Consider the following 15,122-nt stretch of genomic DNA (forward strand, 5'->3'; position numbering starts at 1 on the left):
GACTAGTGGCTACTTTAATAATTAAAGGGAGACATAGAAGCATTGAAATGTTTGGAAAAGAACCAGCTGAAATCATAGTGCCTTATAATAAAGAGCAACTAAATGCCCTTCTATCGTTAAATGAAGACTGGCAGATTGTCATTGGTAATTATCCGGGACAAATTTTACACCGTTTACTTGCTAGTCCTGTATTAAATTTCCTCTCGCGACATCCGGCGATATTTCAAGAAAGGTGTTAAGTTTCCCCTATCGAGGGGGCAATGTTGGTGTTTACACTCTACACCAACTTCTAATGGAAAGGCTGCTATTGTCACTCAGACTTCAAAAAGGGTCTTAAATACTGGAGAAACGTCAGCCCAGAAAGCAGAATTAACAGCCGTGATAGAGGCGTTCAAAGAGTTTTCAGATCAGGCTTTTAATTTATTTTCTGACTCGCAGTATGTAGTTAGGTTGTTCCCTCAAATTGAAATGGCTGTTTTACCGGAAAATAAAACCACAATTTTTATATTGTTATCTACCCTTCAACAGCAAATTTGGAAAAGGTCAAAGCAATTTTATGTTGGACATATAAGAGCTTATTCTAATTTACCTGGACCCCTCCATACGTTTAACCAAGAGGCAGATTTGCTAACCTGAACCATAGTGGCCAGTGCTTTTGAAGATGCTAAAACCTCACATGCTATGCATCATCAAAATGCAACAGCCCTTCGATATCAGTTCCATATTCCTAGGGAATCTGCACGAGAAATTGTTAGGACATGTCAGCTTTGCCCTACTTCAGTTCCCACTTTGCCTTTTGGGGTAAATCCCCGTGGCTTACTACCTAATGTGCTTTGGCAGATGGATGTAACACATGTTCCTTCTTTTGGAAAGCTATCCTTTGTGCTTGTTACTGTAGATACCTTCTCCCATGTCATTATGGCTACTGCCAGAACGGGAGAAGCCTATAAAAATGTAGTTCAACATCTTTTTGCCTGATTTTCCTATTTAGGAATGCCAAAATCAATTAAGACAGACAATGCTCCAGCTTATACATCTAAGTCCTTTAAAAATTTCGGTGCCCAATTCGGTATATCCCACTCTACAGGAATTCCTTACAATCCCCAGGGACAAGCAATTGTAGAAAGGGCACATCAGACACTTAAAACACAAATGTCTAAATTACAGGAAGGACAGTTCAAATACAGTTCTCCACACCACGTTTTGCAGCACGCCCTCTTTGTGCTCAATAACATTAACGCTGATCAAGCCGGTTTAACAGCTATGTTCCGTCTCTGGAACCCAGAACAAAAAGATATGAAACTTTTAATAAAGTGGAAAGACCTCCTTCCCGGACTATGGAAGGGAACTGATCCCTTGCTAACCAGTGGGCGAGGGTATGCTTGTATTTTCCCACAGGGTGCTGACTCGCCAATTTGGATCCCAGACGGACTGATTCGCCATGTCAAAGTCCCCCAAACCTCCGGTTCCCTCGCAGCCTCAGTCACAAAAGAGGAAGAGCACTCCTCCGCCCTCGCCTAGGCCACTCACCCGGGAAGTCCAGCAGACTCCGAAACGACCGGCAACAGAGATCCCGGAGGAACCAACGGCGGATCCACCCACTGAACAGATGTCATGGCTTTGCATGAAAGATGACGCCCAACCTCCTACTCCTTCACGTCGCAGAAGACCACCGGGACGTCCTGCGCGGAGAACTCAACAAGCCTCCATACCCACATGGGGACAAATTAAGTCAGTCTGTCATCAAGCACAGGGAATAGCTTCCCTGCAGGGATCTTCAGCCTCTCCCGAAAGGGTTTTTATTGCTATGCTTGCTTTACTGTCTTGTCAGGCAAGTGCTACCTCCTCTACTTCAGAAAAATACTGGGCGTATTTCCCTGATCCCCCGACCTTCCAAGTAGTTACTTAGAACAGCAACCCTATGATGTTGCTCCGTCAGATGTCATATAGAAAACTATAGACAACCGTCTTGGATATCCAGTATGGAAATCTTGTACTTATAATTAAAAAATAGATTATAAAATACCGGGAGGCAAAAACTATTTGGTACAAGACTGGAGCAATCCAAATCCAAGTCAAAATCTAGGAGCTGTTTCTGACCATGTCAATAGGTTTAGCAATTAAAAAAAAAAAAGGGGGGGGGGGGCAAAACCTTTTGGCAATCAGAAATTTGGAGAGCCCTTGCTGCCACCTCCATTGTTACTTTAACTTGGCCAGAAAACCATTCCACCTATTCTGTACTGGTTTGTTTACCCTCCCCTGACGTTTTACGGTTTGTAGGACTACTTATTCTAGGGATTTCAGCCTTGATAACAGCGATTACCTCTGTCACTGTGGCAGCGATATCCTTGACTCAACAAGTACATACCGCTCAATATGTCAATGATATTTCAAAAAATGTTTCCTTAACTCTAGCTATGCAAGAGATTATAGATAAAAAATTAGAAGTAAAAATAGATGCCCTGGAAGAAGCAGTCATGCATATTGGAACTGAGTTGCAGGCTTTAAGGGTAAAGTTAGCGTTATCCTGTCACGCCGATTATCGGTGGAACTGTGTAACGCCCCTAAAAGTAAATGATACGGGTTACAATTAAAAAAGATTAAAAATCATATTTCAGGCATATGGAATAGCTCCAACATTAGTTTAGATCTTGAAAAGCTTCACAGTCAGATAAAAACCTTAAAACATTCCCGCCTGGACTTTACTACTGCAGGAGCTGCTAATGATTTTTTTCATAACTTTTCTAACTTTATTACTGGGAAAAATATGCTATCAACTATTTTCAGTTATGCTGCTGTAGCAGGACTAGTTTTACTTTTCATTATAATCCTTCCTTGCATTGTCAGAACCCTCCAGCAGAGCACTCAGAAGCTTGCGACTGAGATCCATCTGGCTGTCTTAAAAAGTAAAAAAAGGGAGAGATGCCGGGAGCCAACACATGGGACCCCGCCCTTGGAAAGGCCATAGGGGAGAAAAACCTTACGGGCAAGGCGAAAACCTTAACGGCAAGGCGAATCAGGTTGTCAGGGGTTTTTCGAAAAGGCCAGCTCACGAGATCCCACCCATGACAAGGTCATGAGGAGAAAGCCTGATAGGCAAGGCAGATCAGGTTTTCAGGGATTTCGGAAAGCTGCCCCCGGCTCTCACCTTAAAGATGATATCTGTCTTTCTGATGCCTACCTCAATGGACTACTCCCTAATTTCTCTGACACAGGCAGGAAGGCCTTCCCCGATCTCTTCCCAAATAAGAATCAATTTAGAATTTTAATCAATAAGTTTCCCAGGTGGTGGTATTTTATGAAATTATTTAGGGTGAAAGGAGTGTTTTAATTCAAACTCCTTTGCTGGTAGTTTTGTTAGCCAAATGCATTTATGCGCTTGGTACTAATATACATGATTGCTTATAATATCCTAATCATAAAACAGCATAAAGAACCTGATCACCTAAAGTCTTTAGTAGGCACAGAGCCCTTCGGGGGTGAGGAAGCCCTATGAGAGAACATAAAAATATTATTCTAAAAGTGGTTATAGTTAAAGATTTAGAAAAATAAGAGTTTAAATTTGTTAATTTTAACCAGGAATGCTAAACAGGGGCTGCCTCACTGGAGCTGCAGAGTCTTTGTGTGGTAAACCTTTTATATAAATTTAACTGATAACTTCTCCAAAAGGACTGACCTTTGTGTTCATTAAAGAATAGATTACAGAAAACAGCTTTGCATTCACCTAGGTCATAAAATGTCAATAGGCCCCAAGGCCAGAAGATAATGTACAAGACCCTCATAAACAAAGAAGTATGCAGAAAACACCCTGGTTTCCTGAAGGACAAGCTGACGTAATGTTAAACTATCTTCCCCTTAGAGATGTACTAACTTAGGATATAAAAGCTATGGTAAAAAATAAAGCATTGCCAGACTCTTCCAGACCCTCTGCACCCCCGTCTGGTCATTCTCTCTCTCTCTCTCTCTCTTTCTCTCTCTCCCTCGCAGACTTGGCCCTATCAAGGCTAGTCTCACGTCTCTCTCTCGCCGACGCCGTTCATCCTGAGGGTACCCCCTGGATCCTGCCGAGGCTGGACCCCGGCAAGGCCGGCCAACGAACATGATGCTGGTCAATGAACATGATGTTGGCCAATGAACATGTGATGTTTAGTTGGGCTGTAGCCCAAGTCAAGTGCAGTGTTTTGTGACCCAGAGCAGCCCACAAACAATCTGGTTAAACGTATATTTAACCAGAATAGTCTGAGCTCTTAGGCCTTTTGTCTGAGGCTCTGGCCCTATCAAGAAAAAGTCATCCAGAGCCTATGGCACAGACAGACTCCTTCTTATTGGGGGTGAAATGAGGAAATGTGAGGGGAGTGAGAGGAGCTGTGAATATAGCTCCTGGTCAACAACATCCCTGATCTTTGGCCCATTATCGCATAAACTGAACTTCTAGATCCATCTTACCTGGACTTATGGGATGAAAAATACCCAAGGAATCAGTGTCAACAGAACATGTTCCCCCAAACAGGCTACTTTAAACACTTTCAATAAGACTACACTTTCTAGAAACATGCCTCAGTGATTCTTCTCGCCCTTGATCCTATTCTTGAGTGAAGAACAAAGATAGCAGTGTGTTGGAACTCTGAGATTCTCACAGTCAGCACAGTGGATTTTACATGTAAGCAGGGTGGTCACTGTTTACAAAGTGACAGCTGAATGAATGAAAATGGAACAAGACGTCTCACAATCACAATCAGCCTCTACTGCAGAATTAGCATAGAGGTTGCTGCTCAAGCCGTTTGCTTACTAACCACCCTGAAGGGAAAAAAAATAACCTTGGGCTAATGGTTAATTGAGCCAGTAAGAGATTTAATTGGAGGGGATGTTGCATTTGGAAGCAAAGAATCCAAATAAATTCCAACTTCATCTCCACCTATGTTTCTCTCGTCTCTTTGGGAAATGAGTCAAAGACGTTAACGACATCAGCACTGCCACATGTCCATCAGATCTCAACACATATGCTGCAATAGAGGTCACCCTTTAGGAAGGAAGATCAGTGCTACAAAATATTTATGCTCATCCCACTCGCTAAATTAAAGTCTTGACAATGTACTTGGCTGCTTGTGCTGTTTTCATAAGAGTCTAGACTGGAAATCTAATTATACTGCATTTTAGAACACTGACAAAATGCTATCTTTTATAAGTTATAGCCTCATGGCCTAGATTCATCTTCATATACATTACTTGAGTAATGTATACATTACTTCATATACGTTACCTCATGTTAATAGCCTGAAAGACCACCCTTTATATAGTTAATACAAAATTTATTTCTGATATTTAAGAAAGCAAAGGCTTAATACCATCCACAAATTACAAGTTCAAAAAAGAAATGCTTCAATTTCAGCTCTACCTAGATGTCAAGACTGCCAGAATTTGCTCAAACTTAATTTGATGTTATTAAACCCATTTTGGGCTTTTCCCTCACAGCTCAGTCAGTGAAGCATCTGCCTGCAATGCAGGGGACCTGGGTTCGATTCCTGGGTCAGGAAGATCCACTGGAGAAGGAAGCGGCAACCCACTCCAGTACTCTTGCTTGGAGAATCCCATGGACCGAGGAGACTGGCAGGCTACAGTTCATGGGGTCACAAGAGTTGGACATAACTTAGCCACTAAACCACCACCAAGACGCATTTTGCAGATAAGGAACCTGTGCAAATGAGACATAAAGAAGTGCCATAATATGCTTAAGGTCACATAAACAGTCAAGCCAGCATTTGGACTTGGAGAATTTTCTGACAGAAGCTATCTTCTTAACTATTACATAAAACCACCTCTCACTAACACTCTACTCTACCAAGGTCTGAAGGCCTCCCACGATCTGCCGGACAGATTTCTCTGGTCTCATTCACTCCATGCCCACTCTACTCCAGGCACGCTGGCCTCCTTGCTGTTCCCTGAATATTTCTAATACACTCCACCTGGGGGCTTCTGAAACTACTGTTTTCCTCCACTTGCAACCTTGTATCCCCAAGCGGCTTAATGGCTCTCCTCACTTTTTTGGTGTCTATTCAAATGTTACTTCAACAAAGCAAGCTTCCCTGGACTCCCTCTTCATAAACCCCTTTGCCTCTAGCCTCTTCACTGTTACTTTAATATGCACTATGTACCTTCAGAATACTTCCTGAATATCACAGGTGTGCATGCATGCTAAGTTGCTTCAGTTGTGTCTGACTCTATGAGACCCTTATGGACTGTAGCCTGCCAGGCTTCTCTGTTCCAGGCAAGAATACTGCAGTGGGTTGCCATTTCCTCCTCCAGGGGATCTTCCTGACCCAGGGACTGAACCCGCATCTCTTAGGTCTCCTGCATCACAGGCGGGTTCTCTACCAGTACTGCCACCCATAGTCGCCTACTTATTGTCTATCTCTCCCGATCAGAATGCAAGCTCACGGGGCAGAGAATTTACTGCTGTGCTCACTGCTGTTTCTGGCTCTTAGAATGCACCTGTAACATACGAAACACTCAATAGATGTTTGCCGAGTGGAAGAATAAAGGCAGGAAGGACAGACCACAGGGAAACTGAGTAATTCAGTAAGATGATGATGCAGATTGTGCAATCAGTGCTTTCAAGGCCGATCATACCAACACATGATATTCATTATTTTCTCACTTGTAACTCCAAAGATTTCTTCATGCCATTTCCTGAAGCAGATGAGGATTCTAGCTCTAACTTTCAAAGTGCCTCGGAATGAGGATAATACAAATTAGTTCTTCAATTACCATTGTGTTCACAAACTCCAATATTTATTATGTGCTTAACAGGGTCTAGACACTGAGCTAGGCACTTTACATGGTTTATCTCACTTTTCTGCTGCAAAAGGGCTTTGGATTATTAGTACTGAAGTGTGCACAGCATTTATATATGCGACCACTGGTTTAAATCCTGGATCCACCACTGACTTGCTGTGTGGCTCTTTTACCGTCTGTAAAGAGGACATGACATGACATTAATTGTACATAACTAGTAGAGTTGTTTTGAGGCTCACATGCGACCATGCAGTTGAAGAACCTGGCATAGTCTGGCACAGAGCAAACATTCCAACATCTATGCTATGATTATCCCCACCTTCCAGATCAGGAAACCAAGCCTGAAAGCAATTAAGTAATTTGTCCAACATTAGGAACAACTAAGAAGTTGTGCTGGGATTTAAATCCGACAGTTTAACACTGAAGTGGTTTCTTTTTTTTTTTTTTTAACATACCATCTTTTCTGCCTCTCTTAGTCTGGCTCTGTGTTCAAAGGGCCCTAGTGAAGTAAGTCAAGTGTAGAAAACTATCAACTCAGCTAACATTCTCTTTAAAAGGCCCTCTTTGAGTGCTTGCATTTGTAAGAAGAATTAGGCTGTGATGGTGACCTTGAGAATTATGGCTATTTATACACCTCTCTAGAAAAATTTGATCCTGTTTGATTATCTGAACATGAAAAGGAAAATAGTGCTTCTAGAAGAAAATTTAGGAGACTACCCTCATGATCTGGGACTAGGCAAAGATTTCTTAAGATATACTAGCTGTATGATGAAATGGACTGTATAAAATTAGGAATTTCTTTTCACCAAAAGACACTAGTGAGAGCATGAAAATGTGAGAGAAGTTATTTGCAATATTCAACAACTGACGAAAGATTGTTATCCAGAATACATAATCCTACAAACCAACATGAAAAAGCTAGGGGAGTCAATAGAAAAGTGAGGGAAAGACAGGGACTTCACAAAAGGTCTTATCACGATGGCCAATAAGCAGATGTTTATTTGTTTTTAAATCTACCTAGCATGGGCTTCCCAGGTGGTGCTAGCAGTAAAGAACTTGCCCACCAACGCAGGATATGTAAGAGACTCGGTCTGATGCCTGTGTCAGGAAGATCCTCTGGAGGAGGGCATGGCAACCCACTCCAGTATTCTTGCCTGGAGAACCCCATCGACAGAGGAGCCTGGCAGGCTCTGGTCCATGGGGTCACAAAGAATTGGACGCGATTGAAGTGACTTAGCACAGCACAGCGGCTTGTGAAATTCTCAATTAACATCCAAGAATCTGAAAAATCCAGAAAAGTCAAATGTGGTGTGGATGCTGTCAGAGAACTGAGTGTAAATAAGACAGGATTCATGTCTCCAGGGAATTTCCTCATTAAAATACACAACACAATACAGTGCACACAGTAATGTGCAAAGCAAAGGTTTAAAGCTCGTGGTGACGGCAGGGGTTGGTTCCAAGTGAAAGGAACAAGGAGGCGTCAGAGGACGCGACCCTGAACATCCCTGATGGGTGAGCAAGTGCGCTGGCTGGGGATGTGTCTCTCCCCACTGGAAGGCGCCTTGAAGACGGCACTGTTGATGCTGAGGGTCGGGGACAGTAGGAGCTCGTCTGAGCCGTCTCCCCGTGTGTGCTGAGTCGCCCCTCCTACACTGGTGACCTGTAAGGGTCAGTAAGACGGGGATAAGACTTTAGGGTCCACTTCGCAAGCACTCAAAAGAGAAACATGACCAAATGCAGTCCCTCTATCATGAACTTATTCCTTCCACCGGTGGAAGAGACTGTCCCTGTTCTGTCTCATCCTCTCTGCAACATGCAGCCCAATTTCCATCCAGGTTTCCACCGGCAGGTCACTGAAATGGAGGTTCTTTTGGGTTGTACCACATTTTCTTCAGGGGTCAAGTTTGATCGGATATTCCTTACGACCTGTCTGAGTTTCGTTTCTACATCTTTGGTGAAGTCACTTTTGTAGGTCATCAGCCTTTAGCCTCTGGAAGCTTTGGGACAGGCAGAATGTGTGCTATTTCAGCTAACTTATGCTGGCTACCCAGCGTATGTCCTGCTCCTGCTCCTTTAAAAGGTTTCCAGTGTTAGCCTTCCAGAAATAATGAAAATACTGTCAGCTGCTCTACAAGAATTTCAAAGCAACCCTTTTATCTGTGGCAGGAGGGTGCTGAGGTTGGCCTCCTTTGCTGTCAGTTTAAAGCACAATAGCTTTATTGTTCTTCTCCAGAAAACAGTGAAACCCTCCTAGAGCCATTTGGTAAAGGGATTTGGAGGAAAAAAATTGCATGGCTTTCCAGCAAAAACAAATCATTTCCAAGTGAGCCTTAAATGAAATTGCAGGGACCCTGTCCTTAATGCAGAACCACGCACAGGTATAGATACTCACTGACATTTCACTACAGTTTGTTTGGTTGTAAGGATTTGTTCAGACTATTTTACTCCTTTGATATCTCCTTTTGGGGGGAATTATTATAAACTGTTTATAAATAACAATAACTCCCTTACCTAACATTTTCTTTTAGTCTTATGTAGGGCAGTGGGAAGCAGGGGAGAATGGTAAGACTGAATAAGGATTTGAATTGGATTCCTAAGGAAAAAAAGAAAAAGAAAGTGGCTGAAGTTCGACAAACTTCCAAAGCTGATTAGAAAACATCACGTGGGAAATATTAGGGAATGGCTGCGATACTAACAATGGCATGAGCAGCAATTCAGACTTGTCCACCACCAGCCTGTGTGCACATTTTTTGTGTGTGGCTTTCAAACGGTGCTCCATGGAGCCTTCTGGCTTTCCTGGTGGTCCACAGAGACAGAGGGGTCTCAGAGGGAGGGGTACTGAGCTCAGCCATCAGCCCCGAGTTCAGTACCCCTGATTCGGAGCCCCCATGACTCACTTTAACCACCATGATCTGGGCTTGGACCTGTTTACATGCTGTTAAGTATGCAAGAGTGTTTGGGAAAACATATATATGTATATATGTTCGAGAGAAGTGAAGGGGGAAGAAGAGCTCAGAAATCATTATTATGGGTCATTTCCCTTAGCATCTTTCAAGAGCCTCTCAAATGAACCCCCAGCAATTCAATCCAGTGCCCCTTAAACTGTGAAGACCACCCTCAGACATGGTAAGCAGGACATCTTGCTACAAAGAGGGCCTCATGTTTTAGAGGGCCGTCCTTAAAAATTCCTAAGTCCCCTCCAGGGGCTGGGACTGGCTGAGTCCAGCAGTGCCATCCAGGCAAAGCGCTTCCGCGCCTGTGTGGTTCCTGGTCCCTGTTTGTCCTCTGCACCGCACGCTCTGAAATCCTGGCATCAGTGGTTGGCCACTCACCCTCAGGGAACTCTGGCACGTCCCCCTCTGGGGTTTTTTTTCAATCACATGGCCAAGCCCCAGTGCTTGGAGAGCAGGCTGACAACCAGATGGTTCCTGCTGGCCACGGGACTGTTGGTTTTTCTTTCCCAAGATAGTTTCAGACTGGGTTGCTAGAGTGGTGCTGACATTACACTCACAGATGACATAAGAAATATCAGGCTTTGGACAACTGACAGTCCACTGCCCACCTCTGGCTCTAAGCTGCATGTCTGGGCCTGTCCAGAGGCACTTGAGCGGAGCCATCTCTGCTCTTGAGCACCAAGGGCACTGACAGTGGTTGCAGGAATCCTTTACCGGTGACTCTTGCTGCTAGCACCAAGGGCAGTTGCCGGCTCCGTTTGTGGGAGATGCACAGCATATCTGGGAGTCCTCAGGAGTGACCAGGCCCGTCACCTCCAAGAGCCCTTGAGACCACTGCTGTGCAGTCTAACAGGTCTTCTGACCAGTGTCCTTTCTTTTCTCTGACTGATCTGGTGACATTATGCTCTCCCAGGTAGGTCTTACAGCCTGCCTGAAGACGGACAGCCATTCCTTGAGTAAACAGACCTCTGCTCTTCCCATGAGAACCACAGGTTCCTCTTCCATCCTCGTTGTAAGCGGTGGTATGGAAGTTAAGAGTGTGTTCAGTGTTAAAAAAGATGACATTCCAGGAATACAGTGATTGTGGCCTAAAGAGTTCAAAGGAAGTCATGGTTGGAATATGAGCTATTTTATATTTAAGGTATAAAATTCTGAACAATAAATCTAACATGAGTAGAAAATGAAATATTATCCACATTTTCCTGCATCCCCTGGACAAGACTTGCATTTGTGGCCTTCATCAGTGATAATGATCTCTGAGAGAGTAACCACGTCGGTGAGGACCCTAGAAGCCAGGATGACAGGCAGCATGATGGAGGACGCCCCGTTAGGAGTAATGACACAACCAGCAGGAAAGAACTGGTTTTACGGAAATCAGGAACAAAAAACCTATCTTCTTTTTATACAAATAGCTGGAGAAAACCATGACATTTGAGTAACAACTGTATCACTACCTTCTGCTTGCAGCGGGAGATATAAATTAGCCAGGAACAGCATATGCAACAAGAAGGAACATGAAGAGAGAGTTCCTTGATCCAAATAGGAACAGATGGGTCCTGGATTCTATAGAGAATCTTTCATTCACGGACTGGATAGAAAACAATTAGGAATATCTCAACTTCACTGCTTTCTAAATCATCAGTCAATCATCTTTCATGGGCGATGAACTTTGTAATACATTTTAAATTAAAATTTTCAAATAGACAGGACCCCTCCAAATATTCTGCCTAAAGACTTCCATGTTCTAGGGGAAGCCCTCCCACCCCTGTCTTGCCTGATACTTTGTAACAACTTCCTAATTTATCCCTCTGGTTTTTAAAAATCTCTACCTGTTTTAGTGAATCTTCTAAACTGCCAGAGAGTGCTCTTTCTAAGACACAAAGCCAGTCAAGTTTATCCTACTTACAGTTCTTCGGTATCCAGGCAATCAAACTGAACTTCTTTGGCTTGGCACAGTTTCCGTGATAATCCAGCCCCTCCTTATCTCTCTTAGTTTCACCTCCTTGTGACATCCCAAGAGCTCCTCGATGTTCTATCCACACATCTGCCAACTTTCAAGAGCCTCGGTGCTCTTCAATGCTCTACCCTTTCTTGGGATTTCTTTACCATGAATCGTCTTCCTAAATGGTTCCTGCATGTCTGGCAAGACTCACTCAGGGTCTCACCCCAAGCACCTCCCTACTTGTCTCCTTTCTCCTCCAGCTCTCCCAGGCTGAGGGCATGTATGCGGGCCAGAGCAGCTAGAGAGTAGTGGGGGGCGGTGGGGGAGGGAGACAGGGAGAGCCGAGGTCAGAGGGTGTGCAGTGCAGTTCACAAAAGCCCTCAGAGGAGTTTATTCTGAGAAAGATGTGAGGTCGTCAGTTGCCCGCCCCTCCGCCAGCGGACCGCACCTCCTGACAGTCACATCCTTAAGTCTCTTCCCACTCTAAATGCAGGCTTGCTGTGTAACTCAGTTTAACCCAACACAACAAAGCAGAAGTGACAGTGTGCTAGTTGTGAGCTTAAGTCAGCAGTGAGAAGATGGGGAAGCTTCTGCTTTCGTGCTTTGCAAATGCCTGGGCCCCATGTAAGATGTTCAGCTACCTGCAGGGGAGACTGTGTGCACAGGCCATATGAAAAATGGAGAGGCCTCAGACCATATGGTGAGAGCAAGAGACCCATCAGTAGCCCGTGTGAGTCCAGCTTCCAGCTGTCCCTGCTAAGGGACCAGGCATGTGAGTGAAGTGTCTTGGATATTCGGGCTCCACCCATGGGTAAAGGTCCTGTGAGACAGTCTCTTGAGCCCCAGTCAGTCTAGACAATCATGCAAGACAATAAATAGGTTATACCAAGCCACTAAGTTAACTGATATCTGGACTGGGACTCAAAGGTGAGAATGTGTCTTGGCATCAACAAAGATAACAAGATGTTGGGTAGGGGATGGGCAGTGAGTACCATTAGCAAACCCCACACCTGGCACCACAAAGCAGGGCTCAGAGACCCAGTGGGTAGCTAGAGTGAATACTAGGCAGCCACCAAGACTGGACTCACGCCCACTGCTGACCTAACCACACCTTCCCACTCCCTATCACGCTCACCCTATCAGTCTCACACCTGACCGAGAGAGATGAGGCATCAAACAAGCTCAGTGTGACCTCTACCCGCAACTGTGCCAGGCAGGAAGGCAAAGTGACCAGCCAGCTGGCAAGGAGGAGAGGACAGGAAGCCGAAGCCTGATGAGATGTTACAACAGATGTGACTGGAGTTGATTATCAGTGGGTCCTCTCCTCTTCTGGTCAAGGGCACAGATTCCAGCTCAGCTAATCTGGCTGTATTCCATAACCACCAACAAAACCTCTAATCCCAGCCAGGTGTCCAAACTGGTCTCCCTCCATTGGTCTCAGAAAAGAAGGACAAGATACCATGTCTAACTCACAGGATTTCTCAGGAAAATGCTGTGCTGTGAGTCCATGTAATAGTGGCATTATAAAAAAAAAAATAACTGAGTTCTGCCCTTCATCCGCTCATCTCCTTCCTTCCAACATCCCAGACTAAAGCTGTTCCTCTAGTTGAATTCCTTACATTGACAGGATCACCAGTCTCCACCCAGGCCCTCAGGTTTAAACTTTGACATTATTTTGAAGTCTCTCTTCTTTCCACCTCCCTCACTCAATCTACACCCTGATATCACTTCTGCCCATCTCTTAGATCACTCTTTTTATTCCTATAGTTCTAGCTTAGGTCTTGTAACTTAGGTGACGGGTTCCAGGAATTTCCTAGCTGGCATTGCAGCTTCTCCATTTTACTTCCCTCCATCTTTTATATCTTTGCAAGAATCATCTTTCTAAAACATGTTCTCAGTATGTCATTTCTCAGCTCACAATCCATCAATGATTCTCTCATGCAACAGGGCTGCAAACTCAAATACCTTCAGGTGATCTGAGTGTAAGATGTGATTGAATGTTTAGGATGACAGGGAGCTGCAGAGCCCTCCTGGCAGGTGGAGAGAATGGATCCTGCTAAAGGCATTTATATTCCGTATTTTGAGAACTATTGTCCTCACCAAAGGGAACACAAAATTTCTCAAAATAAAGGCCAGACACTTTAGTCTGATTTTCGAAGGTTTCTATGAGTAGATTCCAACCTACTTTTCTAGAGTTAGAGCACTGCTGTCAGACACGGTACGTATGTGGCACATGACACATTTTTCCACCCCTGGTCCATGGTGGGTACTGCCGCTGACCATGGTTTTCTTTCCTGTTGGGCTGTGGTTCAGGCCCAGGATCCTCTTCGCCCCAGCATTTTGGAGAGCAACTATGAGGCAGCAGGGCTTAGTGTGCTGCTGAAAACCTGCTTGCCACTGTGTGCAACTCATGTCTGGTCAATTCCAGCTCGAGCTGAATCCCCACGTTCACCGTACCACACCCACCATGCAGACCAGGACCGGAGAATTTTGAAATGCACAGCCTGTTTAGCTGCTTTTCTCCAGCCCACACTCTGGCTAGCCTCAGAGGCTGACATACTCTAGGCTCAATCCTGTTTCAGGTGAGCTGCCCACTGGTCACTATGGGTCATTACAGGAGACAGGTCCTGATCCTGGTAATGTGCTCCAGACAGCCCCATCTCAGCAAAAGCAGATATCTCAGAGCCTTTCCCATCACCATGCTCTACTTCTAGGCTTGCAGTGGCAACTGACCTCAGAGAGACCCAACCCTGTTGATATGGCTGTTTGAGATGGACTTACTCACAGCGATGCTGGTCCACAGGACCAGTGCCCATAGGTCATACTCTGTTCAATGGTCATTTGTTAATGTTGTGTACACAGATTCACTCTCCCTAGAAGCGTCATTATCTAGGTCACTTGTTGGATTTAGCTCAGTGGTACGTGTGGCTTGTCAAAGATATTTATGGGATAGTGTCCAAACAGGTCCAAGATTTCCCCACTGAAGAGTTTATTCTTTCTACTCTGTAACAGTTGCTTCTATGACTTGGGGTCTGCCTCCCCTTTTCCTATTTAATTGGGGTCTGCACATTTCAAAAAGCACAATTTTCCTCTTTGTTTGGCAAGATGTTTATACTTTCTTCTTCTTTTTTAATATAAATTTATTTATTTTAATTGGAGGCTAATTACTTTATAATACTGTAGTGGTTTTGCCATACATTGACATGAATCCGCCACGGGTGCATATATACTTTCTTCTAAAGCAACTGACTTTACTCTCTGTTCCATAGGAGAAAGAAAGACAGATGTTAGTAATATCACACAGATGAACTAAAAAAAAACAAACCACCCAAGGGAGGGGAAGTAGGAGAAGAACAGTTTATTTTACAACATACTCAATGGAGCCAGTTTGTCTCCATTTATGATTCTCTTGAGAGGCCTTCAGCCTGGTGGCT

The 15,122-nt window shown here is 44.3% G+C and overlaps 2 pseudogenes; both read left to right on the forward strand.

Annotated features, from left to right (window-relative positions):
- The first annotated feature begins 355 nt into the window (after positions 1–355).
- On the forward strand, positions 356–1,960 carry LOC136167505 (interferon-activable protein 208-like; annotated as a pseudogene).
- A 141-nt stretch (positions 1,961–2,101) lies between these two features.
- Positions 2,102–3,080, forward strand: LOC136167506 (uncharacterized; annotated as a pseudogene).
- Positions 3,081–15,122: the final 12,042 nt, after the last annotated feature.

The sequence above is a fragment of the Muntiacus reevesi genome, chromosome 4 (genome assembly GCF_963930625.1).
Source record: "Muntiacus reevesi chromosome 4, mMunRee1.1, whole genome shotgun sequence".
Lineage (NCBI taxonomy): Eukaryota > Metazoa > Chordata > Mammalia > Artiodactyla > Cervidae > Muntiacus > Muntiacus reevesi.